General features: G+C 42.7%; 1 long non-coding RNA gene across 1 annotated transcript in view; it reads left to right on the top strand.

Moving 5' to 3' along the window:
* The first annotated feature begins 9,994 nt into the window (after positions 1-9,994).
* The window catches only part of LOC108505535, a 32,729-nt gene continuing 29,821 nt past the window's right edge, over positions 9,995-12,902 (top strand). Inside the window, exons 1-2 of the long non-coding RNA XR_001877558.1 lie at positions 9,995-10,044; positions 12,578-12,632. This is a non-coding gene — a long non-coding RNA (uncharacterized LOC108505535). The remainder of the gene's footprint in view (positions 10,045-12,577; positions 12,633-12,902) is intronic.

Below are 12,902 nucleotides of genomic sequence, written 5' to 3'. Positions count from 1 at the left end.
ACACACAGGCCTAAAGGTACTCATCCTTTCTGATAGGGCGTAACTGGCTCAACTACACTGACATGAGAGGCCACTGTCATGTCTTGGAAGGTGTTATAAACCATCAAAGACCCCTGAAGTGCCCCTAGACTAATTTCTGGTGCCTTCCACCAGAGGATTGCACAGTGTTGCAACAGACAGTGTAAAAATTCCTGCCCTAGGGAGGTACCTGGGTGTTCCCATGCAAACTTAAAGCATTGGACTTTGTGTTTCATGGGCTTCCCACATCCCTGATGCATCAAGACTGCGACCATCACTTCAACCAATGGACATCTAAATTGCAACAATCAAGACTCATCGCTGGATCTACGGGTGGTGATATCTTTCTACTCTTATCCTCTCTTTTTCTTCTTTTCTTTCTGTTACATATTTTCTTAAGCTATACCTTTATACTTTTATATTGCTACATTACTACAGATAATAACCAAAACAGCTACATACCTCCTTTCCATTGCAACCAAATTGTTCTAAAATAAACATCTACATATATATATATTTATTTCTAAACGCTGATCATTCAATGTTGTTTCAGTCTAATCTGCCCCAAGGGATCTATTAACAAGAACCTGAGTTACTCTCACTTTCAGGGGCGGGTCATAACACCAAACACAGACTCTTATGAGCTGCTAATAGGTCTAATTGTCTTATCAAGAGGTTTTTAATAGAGGAGGACATTTAATCAACTGAAAAAGGAAAGGAAACTGCTAAATGCTGAGTCACATTCAAGGTACAATTTTTTTCCTTTTTACGAGATTGAACTTGCTGTATCTGAAAAGCTGCAGTTGCTATGCTCATTCTTGGCTTTCACAACTACAACATTTAAAGAGTTCTCAAGTTGATATACCTAAATCTACAACTTAACTTACAACAGTAACAGAAACCAAATATTCTCCTCTCTTTATTTGACTCTGGCATGCAGACTATACTCTCATTACTATCGTTAACCACTTTCAGGGGATAACATCCCCCATGTCTAACCCAGACCAGCTTTCCCCTGAGTTACATTCTGCACATACATAGTCAAAGACACTGAAGAACAATTTGGCTGGGATGGGAGGATGGACTAGATGATCTCACAAACTCCCTGTGAAGATTCAATGTGCAAAAGTCATAGCTGGGGATAGTGCTGATCTGAATGACAGAGTGCCCAAACACATGGCTATTCTGTACCTTGCAGTGGCACTCTCAAGAACGTGAATTACAGATGCCTAAACAAGCATCTGGACCCTAGGCAGTACCCCAGAAATAAAAATTACAAAGATAGGAAAGGAAGGGAATAGGAGACGAGTAGTGAATTTATGGGAGAGCCAAGACTTACCAAGCAATCTGGTTGCTGTTCATTTACCCACTCTGCCTCTCCTGGCTAATTCGACAGCCTGAATGAAATTGTTGGTGAGGAAAGCAGTGCAAGCATGCACAATGTGCTGTGATTAAAAAGGGCACTGCTGGGGAGAGGAGCATCAGATCAGCCAAGCTGAAGTCTCCTGTGTATTCCCTCTGCCTTTTCTCCTGAGAAGTACTTACCTTTTATTCTCAGTTCTATTGCTTTCAGTCCTGTTGTTGCAGCTTGCACCTCTTCTCTAAAATGTAAAATGCAGTCTCTTTCAGTGCAATGAAGGCAAAGGGAGCTGATGTTCCTTCTGCTCCTAGGAGGATAAAAATGCCACAGCATTTTATACTGATTCTGCATGGCAGGGAAGGGACAATCCAGCTTTCAATAACCAAAATAAGTCATACAGTTACTGTAATAGCAAGCAGGGCTTGGTAGCAGACCCAGAACAGTTTGGGTGCATATTTATTCTCTGTTACTCCTAGGGTGCAATTGAGGATCCTAATCAATGGCCAGGATTTGGTGTCCCTGACTCAAAGGGGCCCCATGTGCTGTCTAAGGTCAGCTCATCTTCTTATTGCATTTTAGGAGTCCTATCACCCATTTATGTTGTCCCCTCCTTAGTAACAGTATCTGGGTTTGCAACAGAGCAATTGAGGTTTCCTGCACCTTGTCCCTCCCAATGCACAGATGTGAATTAAACTTATGAAAGATTCTGCTGTTTCTGAGGGGGAAAAAAGGAACTAACCCTGAAGAACGGGCAACCTCCAAGGATACACGAACACATTCAAGAGCGTTGTGCACCAAGTGGTGTCTGGGTGGTCAGTGAGGAAACCAGGTGGAATTTGTTCGGATTAACACTGAAAACCACACGATTGAAAAAAACACAGCTTGTCCTTGTTCTGCTATTGAAAAAAACACAGCTTGTCCCTGTTCTGTTAAGGTTCCAATTTCCTCTCTTTTTGGTGGCAGAAGAGCCACAGCTTAGGAAAGAAGATCAAGATTTGTGTATTTAACCCCTTTGGCCTGGTGAAGGATGAGCTATATTCCAAAGCAGCTTTCAGAAGCTGCAGTCACAGCACTGATTGCGTTCATATTAATCCCCAGTAAATATTTTCCAGGTCAAATGGCACAGTTCAGAAGTTGTGAAGGAGGACAACATCCTGAAAAGCACTAAGAAGCAAGCAAGCAAGCAGATACAGCAGAAAATGCAATTATAATATTATAGTAAAGACAGCTTTGAGAAGAGGAGAGACCTTACAAGCCAGGGTTACTTTAGTCTGCAGTAAGTGAACATTAATAATGAACATAGATTGTTCAAATGAATTATATCATAATGGATGCCCTGAATGTCTTGTGATGGATGGCTAGACAGAAGTTAGTGCCATGAACACTAGTGATTGAACTGGCATACAAAAGAGGTAGGAAGGAGGTTTCGGTCAGAGAAGGGCACAGGCAGCATCTGTCAGTAGGAGGGCAAAACCCACCTCCTGGAGGACAGCCATATTCTCCAACCTCTGATAGGAGGGAGAAAACCAATGAAAAGGGAACAGTCGATGCTTGCACAAGGGCAGCCATGTCAGGCTGCACAGAGCCTGATGGATGTGTTCAGGAGCAATCTTTATCACCTGGAGCTTCAGTGTGGATAGTTGCAGTTATATTGGATTAGGAGCTTGCACGAAACTGCTTTTCTGCCCTGTAGTCTGCTCAACCCAAACAACATTTTGAATTTGCAGTTCGGGTAGCAGCCTGAGTACGTCACAGTGATTCACTACAGATAAGAGATAAGACTCTTAATAGGTGCTTTGTATATAATATCTTTTTCCTGATACAGCAGTGGCTCTTCAATTTACTGGCTAAGGTAGCAGAGTTTGCTAACTGGCACCTGATAAATGCCACATCTGCCTCCCTGGGACACCCATCAATAAGTAAATTCGGTGCAAGCTATTGAAACATTGCTAGGTGGTGAACAAATGTCATACAGGGCTGGCTGACTGGACCAGAGCAGCCACAGAGTTTCAGAGAGTGCCCCCTCTCACCACATACCCTTACCAGCCCTGCTGGGGCCAGTTGCGTTCTTCTCTCATGTCTCTCTTCCCCAGGCCATGAAAAATGTAGCTGACCCATTGGAAAAAAAAGTCAGAGCCTGTGAAACTGGTAAGAGCTACAAAAAAAAAGAGAAGGAAAAAAAAGCATAGCAAGGATTTTTCCTATTCTGATGATAGGCATAATCTGAAAAAAAAAAACAAACCAAACCAAAAAAACCCCAACCCAACAACAACAAAACAAAGAGACAGAGCCTCTCATTACCCTCCTTGCTGGATAGATGCAAAACTAATTAAAAAAGCAGCAGGAGAAGGGGTGTGACACAAAATCTCACTGCAAAAAGTATGCCCGCTCCCTCTATTTTTACCAGAATTTGTACACGTTTTCAAATCCTACCCAGCTGATGCTGTAGTGGAGAAACTCAGATAAGCTGCTAGATCTGGGACCAATGTTTCTGCAAGTGTGAAGAAATGGTGACATATCCAACTGCACCATGACTGCTCTTTGCCTTCTGACTGCACCATAGCCTGTTCGCCATTGTAGCCATTGATAATGGGGAGAGCAGGAGAGGAGAGTGTATCAGCAGTGTTTGGATGCCATTCCAATAGCAACACTTAAAATGAGTTGGTCTGATCACCATCGACCTCCTTTAGTTGGCATCTATGTCAGCACATTACAGGGGCAGAGAAAGAGAGGGAACAGGGAAGAGAAAGGAAGGGAGAAGGGAAGGGGGGAGGGAGGAGGGGAGGGAGAAAGGAGGGAGGAAAGGAGGAAGGGAGGAAGGAAGGAAGGAATTACTGTACTAAAGACATGGGAATTGTGTGTTATACAGTGTCATAGATAAAGCAGTAAACAGCATGATTATAAGCAACCTATTGTTCTAATAGGCTTTATGATTAACAGCAAAATTTTACCGGTTAAGTGTAAATTCCTCTGTTAAAAACTGCCCAGGAAGTGCATAACCATAGTCCTCTATTACGTGTGAAGTAAACACATCCCTTCAAATTAATTCTTGGTCTGATGCAGCCTTTGCTTCAGGCATTGACGCTTTGTCATGTCGTCTGTATTGAAGGTATGAAACAAAAGAGCAGCTGGAAATAAATGAAAAGTCTGAAAACTTTGCTCTGAAAAGCAACTCTACCAGACTACTCACTCCTGTATTCAGCAGATCTGCATCTATGTCAGTCAGATCCTCTCTCGAGTGATTAAAACAAGCTTTCACTCACAGAAGAGCTGACACAGCCCATAAAAATGTTTGCATAATGCAGAAGAATTTATTAATTATATTTCTGCTGTGATTAAGACTGTAATAGGAGCTGACCACTCAAGTATTATCCTCCAAATAATCGAGATCTAAACCTGCACTCTACGGTCAGGAAAGGGGCCATGCTGCCTGCTGTCCCACAGGTACCACTGTCTTGTATCCTCTGGTTGCAGGGCCAGGCCAGCACATCTAAAATGGAGGATCAGAGAAGGAGAAAGGCCACAATAAATAGCTGTGATTTGGGCTTGGATGTTGTAAACATAGGCAAAGTAGTAAACGCTCTGAGCATCTGGCTTGATGTATGCAGTCTGAGCCTTGTCTGTAATTAAGAGCACCTTTTTACTCTGTTTATATCAGGGCTATGCAGCAGCACGGGAGTCACTTTCCAGGCAGCACTCCGGGCCATTATCTTTTCCACAGCAGCAAACAAGTCCATTTTCCTCAGGGGAATACACAGTAGTGCTGGGAAGGACAAACATGCAGCAAACTGTCTGACACAGATCATAAGTCTTTATTTGTCTTCATCTCTCCTTGCTAGAGCAGGTGGATTTCACATCTTTAAAAGCCCTTTGCTTCAGTTATCATTTATAACCCTGGATAGGTTTACAGGTTTCCTTAGTCCTTCCGTGCATGCTTAAATTGAATTTATTCCTCTGCTTCTTCCCTTCTTTCCTTCTACTCTTCCCCACATCTTCCCCTTCAGCAAGCTTGTCTTGAGGAGACACACATTTTGGGGAAAAATCCTTATCTGACGTTATGAAGATGTTTCTAATGTAAGCACAGTCTATACAAGTATAAGTGTGTCTATGTACTATTTTATTGGTTTTTGCAGCTTAGAACTGGGATTCCACATCCTCTTTTGGATATCTAATATGTAATCTGAATTTCAAGGTTGTAAATCTTGCAAATCTTTATAGATCTTACTGAGATCTGAAATAAAGCCCCTAGAAGCATAGTCAGGGAGAATTGACTAGACTAGACTAGACTAGACTAGACTAGACTAGAACAGAATCCTTTGGGTTGGAAAATACCTCTAGGATCAGCAAGTCCAACCATTAACCCAGCACTGCCAACCAGCACTGCCAAGTCCCACTAAACCATGTCCCTGAGTGCCATATCTACATGTCTTTTAAATACCTCCTGTGATAGGGACCCAACTGTCTCTGGGCAGCCTTTTTCCAATGCTTGACAAACCCCTTTGAAGAAATTTGCCCTAATATCCAATCTAAACCTCCCCTGGTACAACTTGAGGCTGTTTCCCCTTGTCCTGTCATTTGTTACATGGGAGAAGAGGCCAACCCCCACCTGGCTACAATCTCCTTTCAGGTAGTTGCAGAGAGTGATAAGGTCCCCCCTGAGCCTCCTTTCCTCCAGGCTAAACAACCCCAGCTCCCCTCAGCCACCCTTAAGACTTGTGCTCCAGATGCTTCCCCAGCTCTGTTGCCCTTCTCTGGACACACTCCAGCACCTCAATGTCTTTCTGGTAGTGAGTGGCCCAAAACTGAACACAGGATTCAAGGTGTGGCCTAACCAATGCTGAGTATAGAGGGGCAATCACTGCCCTGTTCCTGCTGGCCACACTATTGCTGATACAGGCCAGGATGCTCAGTGGAGGTGGAAGAGATGAGATTTTACCTCAAATTTATTTCTAGGTTTGTATTGTTTAACTGAAGCAGCAGAACACTGCGGTAGGGCCTCTGTGAGCCTCTCAGCTATAGAAAAACCAGATGATATCTATTAGTATTGCTGTAGAACCAGCAATACTAAACCATTTTAGGATTTAAAGAGATATGTGGTATCATAGATATTTCCTTTCTGCCTTAGAAAGAGATATGCACAACGAGGTTTCAGGAGACAGGCTTCTCATCGAGAGAGGTGGTGGAGGGTTGCTGAACATGTATACAAGTCCTGCCTTGATGAAGTGCTGCCTAGTTTTCAACATCAGAGGAGAGACCCTATTTCAGCTGTGAGAGAGCTGAACACCAAGTAATTCTCTGGGAACAGTCTCTGTAAGCACTTTGGGGTATTCAGACAAAAGGGAAAGAAGGGATACAAGAGACGAGAAAGGTCACTGAGCGTATGAAAACCATGCTTTTTGACACGTGGGATTTATATGTCCCAGAAACTGATAGTGTTTCATGAGGCAACCCAAAGGCTGAGTAGGGGACTGAAGCTGTCCTCAAACTGTTAATTACCTGTCAGTGGGGTAGATTCTATCAGCTCCACTAAAAACATAATTGTCCTTTATTTCAAATGGCAGTAAGGTCGAGCTGAATACTCTGGTCGCTGTATCACTTTATTTGGTTTTGTTGCTTTTACATTGTCAAGACTTTATATCTGTTCAGCAGCACACACTCCTCACCGTGTTGCATGCTGTACTAATCAAGCTTTTATTATGTATTTTTAGATTGTCCCCACAGTGTGCAGAGGTCTGTGGGGCTTTTTTAGCCCAGCATATCAATAGAGCTTATTGCCAATGTTCCTGGTAGAGGTACTGCATCTACTTATCCCAATTGTCCCTTGGAAAAATTAAATTGTTGCAATGTGAGTGCAAGGTTCAAGGTCCACTGCATAGGAAAATAGAATTGATTACTCTCAATGAACAGGGGCTTGCAGCTCTTAAGAACATTATACGATAAATATATTGGCACATACTATGCATTTGGCATGCTAAGTAGTTTACTGAACTATTCCCTGCATCATATTTTAATGAAATGCTGACAGTTTGGCATCTTATTGGATAACTGCATTCAGTGGCATTGGTTACAAATGACAGATGTTAAGGAAGGCATACAAAGTACTCTGTAAGGCGGTAACGCCACAACTTTCTGCTCTCTGTTACTACACTCCTGGAATTTATCAACAATGAGCACATGATTTCCTCCAGTTTGGCATCTAGAAACTTCTGCCTTTAAGCTCCCACAAAAAAAAAAAAAATAGGCATGCAGAGTATTTTTTCCAAAGATCTTGGCTTTATCTGCCAAAGGGATGCCATTAGCATCCCATGTTAGGCAGGGCATGTCTCTGCCTCTCACTCGGATCCTGCTGTGCTGCCTGGTGCACAGGGCAATGTGGCCAGAGAAATGGGGAGCCACAAGGGCCAATCCTGGCTCCAGCACTCTCTGAGACATGGACAACATTGTCACAGGACCTGGGACTAGCCATACCTCTCCACCCCTTCTCTGCCTTTTTTTTCTGAGTCTGAGGAGAAGGTTTATCTATGACAACAGGATAAAAAAAAAAAAACCAACCACAACAAAAAAAACACCTTTAATCACAGGTGGGATTTTTTTAGCTGCAATAATTTCACAGTGGAAGTAATCAAACTACACAGACAATTTTCCTATCTTATATCCTCATCTGCTCCTAATCCTACTATTACCTGAGGTCTGTTCCTAGAATAATGTTTTTCTTTCATTCACTGCGTCAAGGCTCTAAACATATAAATGGGTAGCATCTCACTCTCCCAGGATCACAGCTCCCTTTGCTCAAGAGAAGGCTGTAGACGTGGCCCTGATTCTTTATATTGCTGGTGCCACCAAGTGTTGAAAGACTGGAAGTGGCACCGCAAAAGCACACACTTTGCAAGTCACAGGCGGCCGATGCCTTTAGGGCATGTCCTGCAGCCAGGACCTCACTGCCACCTGTTGTGACCATGCCTGTCCGAAGACTAAAATCCTAAACTAGCTTCGACTTTCTCTGATGGAACTGGGTACTTCCAGAAGTATATAGTTCTTCCTCTGAGGTGTTCTTTTCTCTTCCTGGTTAGTACTAAAAGGCAAAGGAAACTTTTCCCTTGAGTGTTTCAAGGCTCTTGGTCCTAGCCTTTAATGGGGTAGTATCATTTATCTCTTTAGGAATGATTTTGGGAATTGATCATCCCAGATGCACTGTTACCCCACTGTGATTAATTACCCTCATATACAGTTTCAGCCAAGAGAAGTAGCACGGTGCCTCCATGCACATCATCCAGAGCTTTGCATCATTAGTGTTTATTGATGTGAGACAGATAAGAGATGTGAGTCAGTGCTGTTATGTTTCAGAGTATTGCGGTGATTTAGTCACTAGAAGGCAGTTTATTCTTTCTTGAGTGGTCGGTTGATAGCTTGCTGCTATCAAGTAGTATGAGAAAACACATCTGACCTAAGAGAGCATCATGAGCACCTCTAAGCTTAGTACTGCCCATCCCCAGATCTCAAATCTAACTATTCTCCACCTTCCTTTTCCTTTGTTCCATATGGGTCTTAGCTCTTCCAGTAGCCATCATCTGCTCCCAGATACCAGGAACTGTGGCAGACATGCTGTTCCACAGTGTTTGACTGGCCTATTGTCCTGTGACAGGACAGACCTCACCTTTACTCACCATTTGTCAAAGGATTGCTGCTGCTCATATAGAGTCATAGGATCATAGAATATCCTAATTTGGAAGGAACACACACTATGTGCCTGAGAACATTGTCCAAATGCTTCTTGAGCTCTGGCAGTCTTGGTGCTGTGACCACTTCCCTGGGAAGCCTATTTCAGTGCCCAGTCACCCTTTGGGTGAAAAACCTTTTCCTGACACACCCGGAACACATGGATCAGTTCCCCCAAGTTAGCTGTAGAAGTGAAAATATATGTTGTGGCTTCTGGACCATTGTAAATGATTTATTCTTGGTTTGACAGGGTAAAATAAGGTCTCCCCGATCCGTTCACACTTTGCAGTCACAATTTGGCCACAGATCCCCACTCTGCCAGTTATCCAAGATCTCTTTCCTAGGCCTTCACAGAATAAATCCAGAATTGGAATTGCCAAAGGAAGACATTGTTTTGTCCTGTGTCTGCTCTGCTCTGTTATAGAAGTTAGAGTGTCTCTTTTGCTATATTTTATGATACTTTTTCCCTTTTTCATTTAAATGGATTTTGACACAAGTCTGTCCCAACAGTAACTTGCTGCACTGCCACCAGGCAGTCTAACAGCATGTATAAGCCTAGATTGGCCATCCCAAACCCTGGTCAAATGAACAGCCATGGGTTCCAAGGGATGGTTTTGACTGAAATGCCTTACATGCAGTTTGCTAATGCATGGACACTGGCATAAACTTAGCTGCAGAAAGGCCTTTTCCAGTCCTGTTTCCCAGAAGGATGCCAGCAGCGGTACAAAGCAGCATTAAATCAATCAGCCAGTCATTCTGTAAGTACCTTGCACAACCAGGTAAATAAACAAGTCCTAGACACCCTAAAACACTGTAGTTATTTTCCCCTTTGTTAGGCTAAGCCATTTCAGACAATCAACAGGGGATATAGGAAAGGTCACCAACTGCCTTAATAAATCTCATCAAAGAACAACAGACAAACAGCAGTGGCTCCCTCTGAGAAGAGAAAGGTATGATCTTTAATGGAATAAATTCAAGATTACAAAGATACAAATATTTAAGCATTAACATTACAGACTAAGGAAATATTGTAGAAAAGGAGGTTATTCAAAGCATTGATCTTTGTTCCCAGTTTCTTACAGCTACAGAGGTCTCTATTCTTTTTTGACACATAGAAAGGAGTTCTGGAGGAAAACACATACTGATCTAACCTGATGGATGCACGTGTAAAGTAATAGCTTTAAATGCATTTTAAACAGTCCTGAGGAGAAGGATTTGGGGTTGTTGGTTGACCAGAAGCTCAACATGACCAAGCAATGTACACTTGCAGCCCAGAAAGCCTGGGTTGCATCAGAAGGAGTGTGACCAGCAGATTGAAGAAGCTGATTCTCCCCCTTATGAGACCCCACCTGGAGTACTGTGTCCAGCTCCGGGACCCCCAGCATAAGAAGAACGTGGACCTTCTGGAGTGAGACCAGATGATGGACACAAAAATGATCAGAATGAACAGAACTCCTCTCCTATGAGAAAAGCCTGAGAGAGTTGATGCTGTTCATCCTGGAGAAGAAAGAGCTTCAGGGAGACCTTCTAGCAACCTTCTAGTACCTAAAGGTACTAGAGAGCTGGAGAGGTACTTTTTGCAAACACATGAAGTGATAGGACAAGGGGTAATGGCTCTAACCTGAAACAGTGTAGGTTTAGATTACGCATTAGAATGAAATTATTCACTGTCTAGGTGGTAAGGCACTAGAACAGGTTGCCCAGAGAACTTGTGGATGGCCCATCTCTGGAAGTGTTCAAGGCCAGGTTGGATGGGGCTTTGAGCAACCTGATCTAGTGGAATGTGTCCCTGTTCCACAGCAGGAATGTTGGAACTAGATGATCCTTAAGGTCCCTTCCAATCCAAACCATTTCATGATTTATGAGCTAAAACCAGCACGCCAGGAGTGCTCAGTAGATCTTATTGTTACCTTGTTAAACATCTGGATTTTAATAAAAAATATAATAGCAATAGCCAAAGCCTTTCACAACGCTGTAGCTATAAAAACAGGAGTTAGTGAGGGTAAATATGGCCTAACAGCTGGCTTTGATTTAGGAACCTAAATGGGATTCCCTCACTTTCCCTTTATTTACAACATTATATAAGTGATATGGTTTGAAGCTGGCTCCGTGTCAAGTCTCCAAACCTTACCACAAGAAATCGTCGTGTGTGTCCCCCCCACCCCAAACCTCAGGGAGAAGAGGGAGAAAAACAACCAAGAAAACTGAAACAAGAGAGAGACAGCTAAAGCAATATATATAAATATATTTACACTTATGTTACAGTTATATAAAATTGAAATATATATACAATTTTACAAGGAAAAGGGAAAGGGGAGGGGGAAGGGAAAAAAAGGAACAAAACCAAAATAGAATATATATATATATATATATCCCAATCAGTAGCCCAAGATCTAGAAACTAAAAGAGTTAGCAAAGAAATATCTCACTACTCTCCTTGGGACAACCGAAAGTCGCTCTGGAACGATCGCCGGCAACCTCTGCCTCCCAAGGTCGGCAAGGCCTTACCAGGCCTCGCTCCCCAACACGGCAGACTCAACAGCAGGGAACCTGCACCCCCAAGCCGCCGGAAGGAAAAAAGAGCGAAGGCCTTTCCCTCCTTTCTTCTTATACCCTGGCTTATGTAAAAATCGTAGGGAATACTGGGTAAATCTGGACCCTTCCTTGGTTACAAACTGGTCACTAAGGAAGGCCTAGCCCAAACTACCGCAATAAGTAAACAATTAATTAACAGCAAATTACTGGAGTAGATCTGCAAAGCACCTGAGGATAAATTGCTCTAAGTGACAAATAACCTTCACAGAGACACATTAAATCAATTAAGGTGATTGGGTAACTCAGACATAAAAGAAGGGTGTGCTGGACTGGAACCCTTGCTTGTGACAAAGAGGTTCTTATCCTGTTGTCCTGTGACTGTACCTCAGACTGAGGTACAGACAGAAGAGGGGTTTTCAGCTGAAGCACTGATGACATTTGAATAAGATGCTTGTATGAAACCTCTGAAGTTTTCATATGAGGAAAGTTGTGGTCCTTATTGAGTAACTGATAAGTTGCTTACTGTCCTTTGCCAGCAAGTGCATGCTTGCTTTTGGCAACCTGCAGGAGGTAGACAGTACTATCTACGTCTGTGCTGGATAATGTCACCCTGCAGAAAAACTCACAGCTTTTAGGCTCAAAAAATATTGCACTTGCTCAGTTTGAAACCACTGGATAGCTCAGCATGTCCCGAGCTACCCGAGCTGTGTATCTCTGGTTAACACCATCTGGAAGGACCAGAGCTGGGCAGCTCCAGCAGTAATCATTTATTCTTTCCTTCAGGGAAAACTGGTGTGCAGTCACTTAAGACTAAACACAGAGAAATATTAACTGTGCTGTAAATCCCAATGACAAAAGGAATATGTGTCCAAGTAAAATAACATAAACATAGCCTGTGTGCCCTCAAAGTGACCTGCTCTTTGAAAAGGTATTGTTTTTTCTCATCAGAAAAAGATCATCACTGAAAACACCCTAAGGGAAGGAAAAGGATCATTGGTCAATGGTAAGTGTAGAGATAGAATAATTCAGATTATAACAGAGGTGAAAAAGAGTTTCACTTTTGTCCTGATCTATTCTTAATATGCCAAAATGATTTAACAGATGGTTTAGTTACATGAAGTAGTTAAGACCTTATTTCTCTTTCTTAAGAAAGAAAGATTACTGAGGAGATGCAGCTGGGGGAGCTTGCCACACTAAGACAGTAATCTTTGCTAAAATATTTGAGAGAACAGAACTACAGTTTGAACTCTGCCCATTGAAAATTAAAGGCTAG

This window comes from Lepidothrix coronata, unplaced genomic scaffold (genome assembly GCF_001604755.1).
Source record: "Lepidothrix coronata isolate B3197 unplaced genomic scaffold, Lepidothrix_coronata-1.0 Scaffold194, whole genome shotgun sequence".
NCBI classification, from domain to species: domain Eukaryota; kingdom Metazoa; phylum Chordata; class Aves; order Passeriformes; family Pipridae; genus Lepidothrix; species Lepidothrix coronata.
This window is presented reverse-complemented; position numbering and strand designations above follow the sequence as displayed.